The sequence below is a fragment of the Odocoileus virginianus genome, chromosome 11, assembly GCF_023699985.2.
Source record: "Odocoileus virginianus isolate 20LAN1187 ecotype Illinois chromosome 11, Ovbor_1.2, whole genome shotgun sequence".
Taxonomy (NCBI): Eukaryota; Metazoa; Chordata; class Mammalia; order Artiodactyla; family Cervidae; genus Odocoileus; species Odocoileus virginianus.
In genome coordinates this window covers 35,166,450-35,181,847 of record NC_069684.1, presented here as the reverse complement: position 1 = coordinate 35,181,847, position 15,398 = coordinate 35,166,450, and the positions used below count along the sequence as shown (strand labels likewise).

At 50.8% G+C, this 15,398-nt stretch overlaps 1 protein-coding gene and 1 long non-coding RNA gene across 4 annotated transcripts in view; one reads left to right on the top strand and one right to left on the bottom strand.

Annotated features, from left to right (window-relative positions):
• The window catches only part of SPSB1 (splA/ryanodine receptor domain and SOCS box containing 1), a 70,256-nt gene that overhangs the window by 28,511 nt on the left and 26,347 nt on the right, over positions 1–15,398 (bottom strand). The window contains exon 1 of one of the 3 annotated variants that reach the window (XM_020884844.2): positions 1,277–1,376. The exons of the other annotated variants lie outside the window; for them this stretch is intronic. The gene's annotated coding sequence lies outside the window, so the exon portion shown is untranslated. Of the gene's footprint in view, positions 1–1,276; positions 1,377–15,398 lie in introns of those variants that run through there. 3 annotated transcript variants of the gene reach the window in all.
• Positions 1,510–11,605, top strand: LOC110133019 (uncharacterized). The gene is made up of 3 exons (XR_002312646.2): positions 1,510–1,598; positions 1,707–1,821; positions 7,002–11,605. It is a non-coding gene; the product is annotated as an uncharacterized lncRNA (long non-coding RNA).

Here is a 15,398-nt window from a genome sequence, read left to right as displayed (position 1 = left end):
AAAAGCACCTCTTTTCTGCTGAGGCGGCAAGACCTGCCAACAAAACAAGCCTCTGGGACCCACATTTCTGTAAAATGCCTTCCCTTGAAAGGCACTTCAATGAATCACTGAGGTTAAATAGTATCGGCAGCTGGGTTGGTGGAAGAAATCCTGGTGTAAGTCGGACAGAGGTGCTTGGGTAGGGGTCCCTCTGTGCCCTGCCCACCCCCCTAATACCCCGATCTTGACTGCCAGCACCTCCTCTCCAGGCCCCCAAATGGAAAACCAGACATGCCTGAGATCCTGCACATGGAGCTGGATGATTCCTTCCTTGGGAAGTGATCCTTTTAGCAGCGAGGGAGCCAGTCACCCAGAGTGCCCTGCATCTGGTCACGCCCCCCCCCCCCCCCCCCCCCCCCGCCCCCGCCTGGGGAGCCCATGGGTCTGCCGCTGAGGCATCGCCTGGGAGCTGGTTGGAAATGCAGAGTTGTGGGCCTGGCCCCAGCTGACTGCCTCTGAGCAGCCCTATCACTGGTGATCCGTGTGCCCAGGTGGGTGGGGGCTGTGGCCTGGGTCCTCCCCAAGGTAGAGGCTGGCAGGAAACACATCAGAAAGAAAGAAAACAGAGGCCTGTCCAGCCTGTTCCAGGAAGCCAGTCCTGAAACATAATGGACTCCCAAGAAACCAAATCTAGAAGCCGACAAGTTTAACAGAAGTCACGGGCAGAGCCTGGCAGGGCCCTGTCCTAGCTAGACCCACAAGGGCAGGGGGCGCACAGAACAGGCTATAGATTCCTTGGCCCCCAGGCGTTCTAGAAGCCCTAGGTCTATCGGGGTCTTGGGAAACCCAAGGCAGTGGCAACACCTCTCCCAGGCCCTCCTCTGCTCCCTAGCTCTCTCTGCTCCTCCAGATAGTCATGATTCCCCAACTAGCCAAGCCAGCCCGCAGCCTCCAAGAGCCTCATGCTTTCTTGCAGCCACACCTGCAGCCCTTGCTTTCACTTCAAACAACCCCACCCGACCAGAATCCAGGCCCTCCGAGATCAATCCTGGCCCTCTTGGCCACGGAGCTGTCCCTGGCTGGCCTCCACGACCTGGGCTGCTTCACAGCAGGTCTCCGTCTCCCTGCAAAAATCTCCCCCAGAACTAGCTCAGGACCCTGGATCCTGCCGGAATCTAGAATGAAGGTCATCCCTGGCCCCTAGCAGCACCCTGGCCCAGGTCCACAATCCTGGCCACGACCCACTCCTACACGGCCTGCCCGCAAGTATTGACCTCACGGTCTCTCGGACACCTACCGGAGGATTGGCGGAGTTCTGGAATGTTTCGGGCCAGTGCCCGGGGATGGGGGGGCTCCAGGAGGGAAGCCCTCAATCCCCGGGCCGGGGGAGACGGAAGCGGAGTGCAGGCAGCTCGTTGGTGCCCTAGGAGCAGGGTGCCTCCCTGCCAGTGGCCGGGCCCTGCAGGTCCCCAGGCCTCCTCGCTCGGCTGGATCAGCCCTGGCCGGAGTGAGCTCCACCGTCACCAAGGGGAAGCGGCCCTTGGTTACCGCTGGCCGGGAGAACACAGAAGGCAAAACAAACACTGGACTGGCTCCTCACTGCTGGGAACAATTACAAGGTAATCGGCCAGTTTTTAAAAGCCCTCCAGAAGGGAGGCTGCTGGCCCAAGGGGAAGCTGGTTTGTAACCCATTCTCTCCCTCCTGCTGCTGCTGCATCCTCCTCAAGACCCAGAGACCCTCTTTCCACCCCGCACAGAGACCCCCGGCAGAGCAAGGCTGGAGTTTCAGAGGAAGTGGGGCACACAGTCCCAGGTGGGCCGAGTGCCACTTCAGTGCCCAAGGTACGTTCCAAGACGACAGGTGGGCCCCACCCGGCAGGTGTGGACCCTGGCCAGCCTGCAGGGGCAGACTCGCTTGGTCCCCTTCTGAGGTCCCTTTCCAGCAATAATCAGCTCTTTTGTCCCCAAGCAACTTGTCATGAAACTAACAGAAACTCACCAGTGAAGAGTAAAGAGCTCGTTTACCAGGCTCCAGCCGGGGCTGATGGACCATCAGCCAGGACGGTGCCCAGGTCATGGCCAACCCCCAAGGACTGTCCCCAGGGAGGGAGGTGCTTCAGGTACAGCCCGGGCACTGATCCCCAACTGTTGCCTGTCAGCAGACCTGGGACCCACAGCCAGTCACGTACCTCCTCTTAGAAGACATCCCAGAGCCCAGGGTCTTTGTTGTGACCCCAGACCCATATGAAGAAACCGTGGGGAGCCCCCAGTGGACAGTGGGCGGGCTGAGTGACACCCAACCCCATCTCCAGGTCCCCCCAGGTGGGGGCACGTACAGGAGGAGGATTCCTCCACCCCCACTGCGGATCCTCTGTGTCCTCCAGGCAATGGTTCAAGCCTCCCTCTCCCCCTGCTCCCTCACAGGGAAGGTGCGGCACCTTTCTGGGGCCAGATGGCTGACCTCAGATGGGGAACGTGGTGGCAGGTCCAAACCCCAGACAAACAGGGCCTGTCTCACCCTCTTAAATTCCCCTACCCCACCCTGCAGAGGACGCTGGTTAGTTCTCCCATCCTGTAGAAGTCACGTTGGTCTCAGGAGAGGAGAGCTCGCCTTGGTTTCACGGACCTCCTAGGGGACAGAGATTTGGAGAGACAGAGACACACAGAGACAGAGAAAGAAACAGAGAGACAAGGACAGAGAGAGAAAACGAGAGGTAGAGACAGTCAAAGAGACTCAGAGAGAGAGCAGAGAAAGAGAGAGACAGAGACAGAGACAGAGAGACTCAGAGAGACAGAGAGAAAGCAGAGAAAGAAGCTGGAAAGGAAGCATAGGAATGCGGAGCAGGAGGGTGGAGGCCCCACGGCCTCAGCAGACTTGCGTTGGCCGAGGGTCCCATCAGGAGGGCGGGGCTGAGGCTCTGGGTGGGAGCTGCACCCCCTCCCCCGTGGTACTCAGAGGGGGACCCTTCCTCAGTAAGGCACCCAGAGGAGCAGGGTAGTGAGGAGATGGGGGCGGGGTGGGAAGTTGGGGTGCATCTCTGCCCACCTCCAGCCTCACCCTGCCCCCTCCCAAAGCGAGTTTCCTGTCCCCAAACCAGGGAGGTCTTGAAGCTAAAGCAAGTCAGCAGCCTCACTGGCCAGCGCAGCCAGTGGCCGCAGGGAGGGAGCCTGGGCTCCTGCAGGTGCAAGGACCAGCCTGGGCTGTGCTTTGGAAGCGGAAGGGGGACCGACAGTGGTCACAGCGGCAGTGGCAGCTTCCCTAGACAGGCTGAACACCTTGAGGAGTCCCCGCTTTTTAAAAAACCAAATCAGCACATTTGGAGGTAAAGACCTGGCCTACATGAGTACCTGGTCACCCTGCTGTCTGGCCTAGTCTCTCTCTGCTTGTCTCAGAGGGACCCAGGGCCCAGTCTGTGCCCTCACCTGCCCCAGAGGCATAGAGCTGTTCTCTAGGGGGTGCTGAGTGGTGGGAGTTAACACTGGGGTTAGAGCCTCAGATGTTGCTCTGAGATGCTGAGAACAGAAATGGAGCATTTCTGGGACAACTGGATAGAAACTATCAGAAAGACCACTCCACCTCTCACTTGAGTTGATGGAGAAGTTTCTTTCAGACATCCAGGTTTGACTTTGATCCCAGATAAGGAAGAGAAGGGGCCAAGCATCCCTGGGCTATGATACCAGAACCCCACTTGGCATCCCCCCCCAACACATTCCTGCCTCCCTTGAGGACCTGGGCATGGCAAATGTGGCTGCCATACCCAGAGGGAGCCTGGTTGGCTGGGGAAGGGGTCACTTAGTGCCACTTTCTGTTTAAATATCCACAAACTGGCATTTTCGGTAGTCTTTCTCCTCACACGGTGAGGAAAATTTAAGCCGTCACGAAAAAGTAAAGAGCTTCTTACCCTGCTCTTCTCTTACCACTAACGATCCATTTGGTAAATTTGATGCACTGTCCCCCAAGGCACAGCCTGGTGGGAGTGGTGGGGAGGAGACAGGACAGCAAACTGCCTAGTAACCACTGCCTCCCAGCAGAGATGCTGTCTTCAAAGAGCTACAGTAGAAGCAGGATGCTCGAACTTGGGGGTTGCTGAGATGGGTGGGGGTGGAGGTGGGGTGCGACTCTTGGGGACATCCCCTTTGGGGTTCTGACCAAAGCTGGGATTTTAATAGCAAGGGTGAGCTGAGGGAGGAAGCAGACAGACACCACCCTGACCCTTGCCGTGAAAGAACCCTTCCCCCGCCACAAACAGAAGTGAGGAGGTATATTTGGGACCCAAAGGGTGGTCAGGAGATTAGAATGGCATTTGGGAATTTTGAGCAGTAACTGGAGAGAGGGAGAGAGAGGAGGGAACATAGTTTGGATGACAAAGACCTTGAATGTCATGACAGGGAGTCCGGGCTCAGGCACACGTGCCAGGTGGGGAGGCGACAGGTCAGAAAGCCTGCTCCTGGGCTCCCTGGTGGTCCAGTGGTTGGGAAGATCCCCTGGAGAAGGGATGGGCTATGCACTCCAGTATTCTTGCCTGGAGAATCCCATGGACAGAGAAGCATGGCGGGCTACAGTCCATGGGGTCGCAACAAGTCGGACATGACTGAGTGACTAAGCACACACTGTAGTTAAGAATCTGCCTGCCAATGCAGGGGGCGTGGGTTTGATCCCTGGTCCAGGAAGATCCCACATGCCTTGGAGCAACTAAGCCCTTGTGGCACAACTATTGAGCCTGTGCTTTAGAGCCCAGGAGCTCATGTGCCACAACAACTGAAGTCCTTGCACCAGCGGAGTCCATGCTTTGCAGCAAAAGAAGTCGCCACAGTAAGACTGAGCGCTGCAACTAGGGAAAAGCCCACAAAGCACAAAGACCCAGCTCAGCCAAGAATAAATAAGTAAATCCATTAATTAATTTTTTAAAAAGAAAGCCTGCTCCTAAGTTCAGCCAGCAACCCCCCTGGGTTTCCAGATAGAACCAGAAAATACTGGGAACAGAGAAGTGACGTCCCCTCTTTCCACAGAGCAGCTACCCTTGCACAGCTTAACAAAAAGAGCTGTGGGTGCAGATGTTTCATAAGTACTTCGGGGGAGGTAGGTGAAGAACCAGGGGGAAAGAATTAGAACATTTCTTTTACATAAACAGAAAGCTTGAAATGTGTTTACATCCTGAGAGATACTGCTTTAAACCAACATCACGAGAAAGCATCTATAATTTTTCACCTGAAAAATTGAGATGATAAATACCTAATCTGCAAAGAGAATAATAAATATACCTGAAGAGGCCAAAAATTTCCCAGAACATAGTAGGTGCTCAGACAATACCTGACGTTTACGTGGCCTTCACTGTGTGGGCTGCTTTTGGGTACCTCGCCTTTCACGTGTATTCAGGGTTTTGGTGGTGGCTATAAATATTACTGTTGTTGTTCAGTCACTCAGTCCGACTCTTTGAGACCCCATGGACTGCAGCATGCCAGGCTTCCCTGTCCTTCACCATCTCCCGGAGTTTGCTCAAACTCATGTCCGTTGAGTCGGTGATGCCATCCAACCATCTCATCCTCTGTCATCCACTTCTCCTCCTACCTTCAATCTTTCCCAGCATCAGGGTCTTATTGCTACCTGACATTTGGGTAAGCAGATCTTAACTCTGAAGATCATCTTCCAGCCACTGACCACAGAACCAGAGAACCATAACTTCCTTTTAAAGCACAAAAGGGGCATTTTCCTGGTAGTCCAATGGTTAAGAATCCTACTTTGCAATGCAGAGAACGCAAGTTTGATCCCTGGACAGGGAACTAAGATCTCACAAACCTCAAGGGGTGGCCAAGAAAAGGAAGGAAGGAAACTTTGATACACACTGCAAAATGGATGTACCTTGAGGACATGATACAAAGTGAGAAAAGCCAATTACAAAAAAGACAAATACTGTGTGATTCTACTCATGTGAGGTATCAAGAGTAGCCAATTCATAGACAGAAGGAGGAAAAGTGGGAGCCATGGGAAAAGGGAATGGGGTGTTAATATTTAATGGGGACATAGTTGCCCATTACATGAAGATGAAAAAGTTGCAAAGGTGGATGATGGTGATGGTTGTACAGCAATGCACTGAATGCCACCATCAAGTGGTGTACCTTTAAAAATGGTTAAAATGGAGTAGCGCGGGAGCATGGTGATGGTTTAGTCGCTAAGTTGTGTTCGACTCTTGCGACCCCAGGAGCCTGCCAGGCTCCTCTGTCCATGGGATTCTCTAGGAAGAATACTGGAGTGGGTTGCTATTTCCTTCTCCAGGGAATCTTCCCAACCCAGGGATTGAAGCCGGGTCTCCTGCATTGGAGGCAGATTCTTTACCCACTGAGCTACGAGGGAAGCATAGAAGCATATACATTACCATATGTAAAATAGATAGCCAATGGGAACTTGCCATATGACTCAGGGAACTCAAACGGGGGCTCTGTAACAACCTAGAGGGGTGGGAAAGGGTGAGAGGTGAGAAGGAGGTTTGAGAGGGAGGGACACATATATACCTATGGCTGATTCATGTTGATGTATGGCAGAAGTCAAACTAAGATTATAAAGCAATCATCCTTCAATTTTAAAAAATCTACAAACAAACAAAAATCTAAAAATGGTTAAAATGATAAATTTTATGTATACTCTACCACAATTTAAAAAGTGCTTCACTTTATATGAAAATAAGGAAGGAAAAAAAATGCGAGACACAAAAAGTGACGAAAAGGGGAGTCGGTCCCTCTATTCTGATGCTACGGGAACAAATGCTGGACAAAGCTAAGGTGTTTGACCACCACCCCTGGACCCACCTCATCAGCATCTCTAAGCCAACTGATGGCCAAAGCTGTCCACACATAGAGCTGTTGGCCCAGGAGTCATGCTGGAAAGTCGGCAGAGACAGAATGTCACCATTTACTTGGCTAATGGGTTCCTTAGAAGCCCCTGGCTAAATCTCTCTTATTTTTCATTCGGAATAAGAAGGACTTGAATACCTGTGGGGGTGCTCATATGCTGTTTCTCATTGCAGGTGCTTCACAAACCTCATCAGGAGGCAGCACTGGCGGGAAACAGAGTCGGACTTAAAAAGGAAGATCCATTTATGAAAGGCCAGGCCTCAAACGGTAAGAAGCTGGGCCAGGTTGCTATCCAGGAAATGACTCATGTCTCCCTTGGTCCCTTGAGGCTGCTTGGGAACAGACACTGACGAGCACACACGGAGATGCTTGAGATTCTCAAGAGGAAGGCAGCCTCCGGTGACACCAGAAGCTGGGACACCTGGGGTGGCAGGTGCCCAGCCGGCCCCCAAGGGCGACTCAGTCCACACTCGCGGGTGAAGCACCATTGAAACCAAATCAGAATGCCACAGAGCTGGGTGCCAGGGCTCTTCTCCTGCAGCCACCCACACTTCCTGTGACCTCGGTCACCCTCTGTGCACTCAGGCTGCAGAAACCAGCAAGCTGACTTCAGGCCCCAGACACTTCAGGGAACATGCACTTATTAGGGCCTCCTGATCAATACATTGAACGGCCTGAAAAAGCATCTACCTTCCAACTGCATTTGAAGACCCTGACTGGGAAAAAAAAAAAAAAGAAAACCCTGACTGTGACCTTGACATTGAAATATTGGTTTCTGTGACAGTGTGCTCCCTGCCCTGCAAGGCTCCCACCCAGCTCCTTCGCCAGTTTTTCCTCCTTTCCTTAATCACAGATGTTGCTCTCTCCGTGGGCTCCTCTGCTCTCACGGTTCCAGGAAGCATCTCCCCTTGAAATTGACACATCACCCTTATGGTGACCACATCATTGAACTGCATGACTCTTACGGCAACCCTGCCCTGCATCCCACACAGCTCCCTGCCAGACTCAAACGTGGCCCCCTCCCAGCCTCTGCATCTCTGCCAAGTTCTGTCCTCCTTCTCCTGGTCAGTCACCCAGATTCAAACCCCTCATCTTCCTGGATTCCTCCTCTCCTTGGCCTTCCACATTATCATCAAATAGTAGAAATCTCACCCCCCAGAGTTGCCCAAATCTGTCCCCGACTCTCACAGTTCAAGTCATCATCACCTGCAAAGTTAGTGTAGGAGTCTCCAAAATTGGTCTCCTTGCCCACAACACCTCTCTGACCCCGTCGGATCTTCCTAAAACACTCTCATTTAGATATTAGTCTTTATTTTTTCATTTTGAAAATATGTAACTCAAACATGTACAAAAGAGACACATATTTTCAGCACCTAAAATGAACCACTGTCAACAGCTTGTCACATTTGCTTCTAGTCCTTTTACTGCATAATGGTCAAATGGCCAGAGGACCTGATGAAGCAACTCAGGAACAAAAATTAAATGCAAGTGATAAGCTTATACGAAAAAAACACCTGACCTGTCTGGTAAACAGGGAAACAAAAAATAAAGTACTAATAAGTGATCCATCACCTTGCACCCCCTGCCCCAGATTTCTACACAGTCAGTAGAGGGATGGCATCTACTACCGACGGGTAGGGGAGGAAGTTGTGCACCAGTGTGCACCAATGGACTCTGAACCTCACAGCTTTGGGGAAATCAACTGAGGACTGAGCCAGCAACGCTGCTCCTGGAGCTTGGGCCACAAGAATAAAAGCACCTGGACAGAGGATATCTACACAGGTGCTTATTACAGAGGCACTGCCATTTTCTGCCAGTCCAAATTAAGTGTTGCCATCATGTTCAACTGATCAGGTGGCAGGTGGACAACTCTGTCACATCTATACCATGAACCATGCATCACACAGAAATTAAAAGAACAAGGTAGAACCACACTGAACCCCACGGGCATCTCCAAATGCATTCAGTGAGAACAGGGTAGACTATGAAAGGAAAGCCTATTTTAATCAGTGGTGTCCCCTGATTTTCTGATGGTCCAGTGGCTAAGACTCCATGCTCCCAATGCAGGGAGCCTGGGTTCGATACCTGGTCAGGGAACTAGATCCCACATGCTGCAACTAAGAATTTGCATGCTACGACTAAAGATCCCGCATGCTCTAAGACCTGGTGTAGCCAAATATTTTTTAAAAACACAAATAATGGTGTCCCCAAAGACACATACATATATGCCTGGGCAGGAAGGAAGGTATGGAGCTACTCAGGGTGTCTTGCCCTTCCATAAAAGGTTTAGGTTAAAAGAATTAGAAAAGAACAGATGTTGGCAAGGACGTGGAGAAACTGGAACCCTTGTGTACTGTCAGTGCGGACGTAAAGCAGTGCAGCCACTATGGAAAACAGTATGGAGGTTCTTAAAACAGAATGACCACATTTCATTTCTGGGTATAGACCCAAAAGAATTGAAAGCAAGGTCTCAAACAGATATCGTACGCCTGGATATTCACAGCAGCATTATTCACAATAGGCAAAAGGTGGAAGCAACACAAGTGTCCACCAACTGATGACTGGATAAACGAAACATGTAGATCCATTTGACCTTAAAAAGGGAGGAATTCCTATCACAGGCTACAACATGGATGAACCTTGAGAACATTATGATAAGTGAAGTAAGCCAGTCACAAAAAGGCATATACTGTGTGATTCCACTTGCATGAGGTAACAAGAATACCTCAAATTCATAGAGACAGGAAGTAAGATGGCAGCTGACAAAGGCTGGGTGAGCCGGACATAGGGAATTGTTTGTTTCTTTAATGGAGACAGTTTCAATTTTGCAAGATGAAAAGAGTTAGGGAGCTAGATGCTGGTGATAATTGCCCAACACTGTGAATGTACGTAACACTACTGACCTATACACATAAAAATGGTTAAGATGTTGTCATGCTAGAGCATGACTTGAAAAGATACGTGCAACCCAATGTTCATAGCGGTAGTATTCACAATAGCTATGACAAGGAAACAACTTAAATGTCCATTGACAGAGGAATGGCTGAAGAAAATGTGGTACATAAACACAATAGAACATTGCTAAGTTAAGTTGCTTCAGTTGTGTCTGACTCTGTGCGATCCCATAGACAGCAGCCCACCAGGCTCCTCTGTCCCTGGGATTCTCCAGGCAAGAATACTGGAGTGGGTTGCCATTTCCTTCTCCAATGGAACATTGTTCTCCAATGGAACATTACTCAGCCATAAAAAGAATGAAATAATGCCATTTGTAGCAACATAGATGAACCTAGAGATTATACTAAGTGAAGTAAGTCAGAGACAAATATCATATGATATCACTTATACGTGGGATCTTAAAAAATGATACAAGTGAACTTATTTACAAAACAGAAACAGATTCACAGACATAGGACACAAATTTATGGTTACCAAGAGTTGGGGGAAAATTAGGAGTTTGGATCAACAGATACACAATACTATACAAAATAAATAAACAAAGACCTATTTATAGCACAGGGAACTATACTCAACATCTTGTAATGACCTATAATGGAAAAGAATTCAAGAAAGAATGAACATGTGTGTGTGTGTGTGTGTGTGTGTATGTGTGCTCAGTCGTGTTCAACTCTTTGGGATCCCATGGACTGTAGCCCACCAGGCTCCTCTGTCCATGGAATTTTCCAGGCAAGAATACTGTAGTGGGTTGCCATTTTCTACTCCAGGGGATCTTCCCGACCCAGGAATCAAACCTGCATTTCCTGTATTGGCAGGCAGATTCTTTACCACTAGCAACACCTAAGAAGCCCTAAGAAAGAACAGATGTGTTCTTTCAGATATATGGCTCTATCTGAGTCACTTTGTTCTACACCTCAAAACTAACACCACATTGTAAATCAATTATACTTCAATTTAAATTAAAAAGGAATAAAGAAGAAAAAAAAAGATATTATGGACTAAATGTGTCCCCCCAAAACTCATATGTAGAAACCCTAACCCCTAAAGTGATGGTTTTAGGAGTTGGTTCTCTGAGAGGTGATTAGATCATGAGGGTGGAGCCCTCGTGAATATAATTAGTGCCTTTATGAAAGAAACAGGAGAGGGATGATCTTCTTCTCTGCCACATGAGCACACAACAAGACAGTTGTCTGCACACCAGGAAGACAGCTCTCACCAGACACCAGCGCTACCAGCTCCCTGACCTTGGAATTCTCAGCCTCCAGAACTGTCTGCTGTTTGAGTCACCTTGTCTCTAGCACTCTGCTTAGACCACCCATCATCACAAGGACAAATATCTGAAACGGGCACCAAAGTCTGCTCCCACGTTGACCTCAGCCCGCTTTGCCACAGAACTGCTTTCTCTAGGAGCAGTCCCTCATTCCTCCAGCTGCTCTGTTCCTCCAGTTTGGCTCACACACATGTCCATGCTCCTCCACACTGCCCACTCACCTGGAAGGCTGTCACTACAGAACCAGGCAGACCCTCCAGAGCCCTCTGCATATTCTCCATCACCTTAAACACCTGCGTTACCATGGGCATAGTCCCTTCCCTTTCCATAAGCTCATTAGACCTTTTTTTTTAATCTGGCTGCCCCAGGTCTTAGTTGTGGCACGTGGGCTCTAGTTCTGTGACCAGGGATCAAACGCAGGCCCCCTGCCTTGGGAGGGCAGAGTCTTAGCTACTGGACCACCAGGGAAGTCCATCCTGTTAGGCTTTGAAACAAGCCCTCCCTGTGTGACTGGTGCCCTAATGCAGATACCCAGGAGCTGATTAAAACCTTTACTGAGATAGGATGCCTTGTGTACCCCAAACGGTGCTTCAAGACCCACTCAGCCTGTCAGGTTTCTCCTCTCTGCACACCTGTCCCCAGACTATTCTGAACCAGCTGTCTGTCATCTGGGTCAATTTTCCTCCCTGGACTCTAAGGCATCAGGCCCAGAAAAAAAAAACAACTCTAAAAGCTTCAGAATATCAAAGTTTCGAGAATAAAGGCTGTAGGTGATACTACCCACAGAATGTTCTCCACACCTCCCATCACACACATTTGCACCCAAGCCCATTGGCCTCCAAGGCCGAGGTCCGAGAGGTCTCCTGGACTCCAGCTGACTTCCGATTGTTTGTCAGACTCACTTCCTGAAATAATCTCCAGCCCACTGTCTTTTGCACCCCCTCATCTGTCCCCTCCACCATCCTCATCACCTTTCCAGAATACTCGCTGCGTGCAGGTTCGTTTCACTCCAGCGCTGTGGTGAAGTCCTCTGACCATAGGGCACGCACCCTCCATCCATTTGGGATCTCACCTTTGTCTTCACCTGACCCTAATGCAGAAATGAACCATCTCTTGTTCCCTCATCTTGATTTACACACTCAGGACTCTTCCAGCAACTTGCCTGGGATGCTTCCCCCACTGCCCTATCCACCCCCCCACCCCCACCCCAGCCCTGAAAACTCTCCTGCACTCCCACAAATCTTTCTACCATTTATCAACAACTCCAGCAAGTGTAGGCTCCACACATGTTGGTTCAGTGCATCTTAACCAGAGTGGTTTTACCCCCAGGGGACATTTGGCCAGGTCTGGGGACATTTTTCGTGGTCACAGCTGGGGTGACATCTCATGGGTGGAGGCCTGCTACAAAACGAACCTGCCCATAAAGTCAACAGTGCAAGGTTAAGAAACCCAGAGACAGAGCGGGCTTCAGATGGAAGAATACAGTGCATCCTTGGGACAAAGTCATCTTCTTGTGGCCAGAAGCACAACCTGGGACACCCATACCTGTGACTTCAGGTCAGGGCAAGGCCATACCAGGAAGAAGATGGCTGAGTAGGAAGCCAGCACCCATCCCAACACTGTCACCAGCCTCCTATGTCACCTTGAGGAAGACATTCAACCTCTCTGGGCATTAGGTTTCCATTAGGTCTATAAAACAGAGGGTTGAAGGAGAGCAGCTCTTCCCTAAAGTGATCTGGACAGATCCTGAAAAATTGTTTCTAAGTTTGGGGAAATATTATATACCCTCCAAGAGAGTCAGAGAACCCATCAGCATCTTCAAGGCTCTGAGAAGTCCTGCAGGCGAAGTCCGGCTTAGCAGGTTTCAACTCTAGTGGTTCTCACCCTGGAAGAGAAGGGGATGTTCTTTCCACACTTTCCCCTCCATATCCCTAAGGACTCCAGCTTGGAGGGCCTCCAAATCTCTCTCGGCTCTGCTGCTTCTTGATTCTAGGATGAGCAGGGCTCTGCCCCCTCCCAAGGCCACACTTCTCTGGCTCTAAAGAAGGTGTGAAAGCGTGCTGCCAGTTGAGTGCTCTCCAGTGGGATGTTAGGGGCTGCTTACTGCTCCACTGACTCTCTGCTGGGCCACACCCTGCCCCCAAGTCCCCTGAGGGTGGGTCCAGTGGAGCAAGGTCAGAGGCATGCTTTTTGGTGGGTAACCTCGGCTGGTTCTGAGCCTCCATTGGGTCTCTCCTCTTAATCTAGACCAGGGTTTGACAAACAATGACTCCATGGGCCAATCTGGCCCACTGCCTGGTTTTGTAAATAAAGTTTTATTGGCACAAAGCCACTCCCTTTGGTTTACACATTGCCTCTGGCATTCCCGCTCACCTGCTGTAACAGCAGAGTCAAGTAGTTCCAACAGGCCTAAATATTTACACTCTGGTCCTTAAGAGTTCGGGAACCCTTGATCTAGATCTTAAGAAGTGGTGTCCACCGGGACTTCCCTGGTGGTCCAGTGGCTAAGATGCTGCTCCCCCAAAAGCAAAGGGTCTGGGTTGAATCCCTGGTCGAGAACTAGATCCTGCACACCACAACTTAAGATCCCATATACCACAATGAAAATTGAAGATCCCGCATGCTGCAAATAATACCTGGTACAGCCAAGTTAATTAGTAACTTTAACAAATAATTAAAAAATAAAAGAAACGGCGTCTATCATGGTGTCTACAGGAGCCAGACTTCTCCCATAAACTCCTCAACAGCCTGTTGTAGCAGGCCCAGGCCTCCATGTGTACCTGAATGACACACAGTAACCAAAAAACAGGAAGGAGCCAAGATCCTGCAGTCTGCCCACCTCACAGCCACACCCTCGGTCCCCTGCACCCACACATGCCCCACCACAGCCCTCCCTGGACCCCAGTGATGCCCCCTCCCTTCACAAACCAGAGCTCATTTACAGCAGAATATATCAGCCTTTTTTTGGTTATGCACCCCGTTTGCTAGCTTTTAAGCAGGTATCTCCCCAAAGACATATATTGGGCACATATTATACTCATATACTTCTGTATCAATAGATGACATACATTATGAAACACACACCAAAAAAACCCAGATATTCAACAAGAGGAGATAAAAGTAAAAACAAAGCTACTAATTTCTACCTATAACCCTGCAGACCATCTTAGAAACAGCCACTCTGGAGGCAGCTAGCTCATGGAGTCCCCTGGCACACGCTACATGTTTAGCATGTGGACAAAGGGGAGCTGTTTTCTCTGTTTTTGTTGTTTCTCTTTTTGATTTTTGGTCATGCAGGGATCTTAGTTTCCCGACCAGGGCTTGAACCCAGACCCTCGGCAGTGAGCGTGCAGAGTCCAAACCACTGGTTTGCCAGGGAATTCCCAACAAAGGGGGCTGGGCTGGTCCACAGCCAGCGACATCAGATACGGATGGGGAGTCATCCTGACACCCAGCCCTGAGTGTCTGCCCTAGAAGATGCATGGAGGTGGGAGGAGGAGAGGTGGAGGCCTGGGATCTAAGGTCCCAGGAGCCTTGCCCACCTGGCTGCGGCAGGAAGGGAAGGATTAGGGACCTCCCCAGAGATGGCGCCAGGGGCTCCCAAGGCAGTGAACACCACAGCGCATCCAAGGGGATTTTTATGTTTTGACTCAGAGGCAACAAGTCTTTCAAATTAAACCAACGCAGACTAAACTGCAGTAAAGAGGAAAGCCCCTTCCGAACAGCCAGCCGGGGGTTACCACCACCAGGCGAGTGGGAGGGAAGACGGCTGGTTGCGGGGCTGGGGAGGTGGGGGCAGGCGGAGCAAAGGGTGACCTTGCCCTGTGGCCCCTTTCTGGAAGGTGGGCACTACAGTTGCAGGAGAGCCCGTGGGCACAGCAGCTTTGGGGTCCTCAGACTCAACCCCCAGTTCCAGGGCTGGGTTTCCCAGCCCTCAGTCCCATCCTCCCAGGCCAGCCCGCCCAGCAGGAAACACCAGGCCAGAAGCAGGCAGCGACCGCAGGGGAGACGGGCAGCTCACCTTCTCAGCCACTGCTTAGGGGGCCATTTGGACCCCACCCACTGACTTTCTTACAGGCACTTTGGGTGACTGAACGGTGAAGCTTCGTTAGCCAAGAAAACTCCTGAGCATCAAAGACCCAACCAACCAAAGTCAGGGCAGAGCAAATTCAGCCCATGGAGAGCATTCCACCAGATGGCTCCAAAGCTGCTGCTGACCCAGCCACACTCGTGGGAACAGGCAGGGTGCAGGGTGGAGTGGGTGGGTTACTCTGACCTCATGGACCCCAGGCCCCCTGAAGCATCAGCTCTGCTCTCGGGATGAGTCAGGGCGGATGAGGGGACC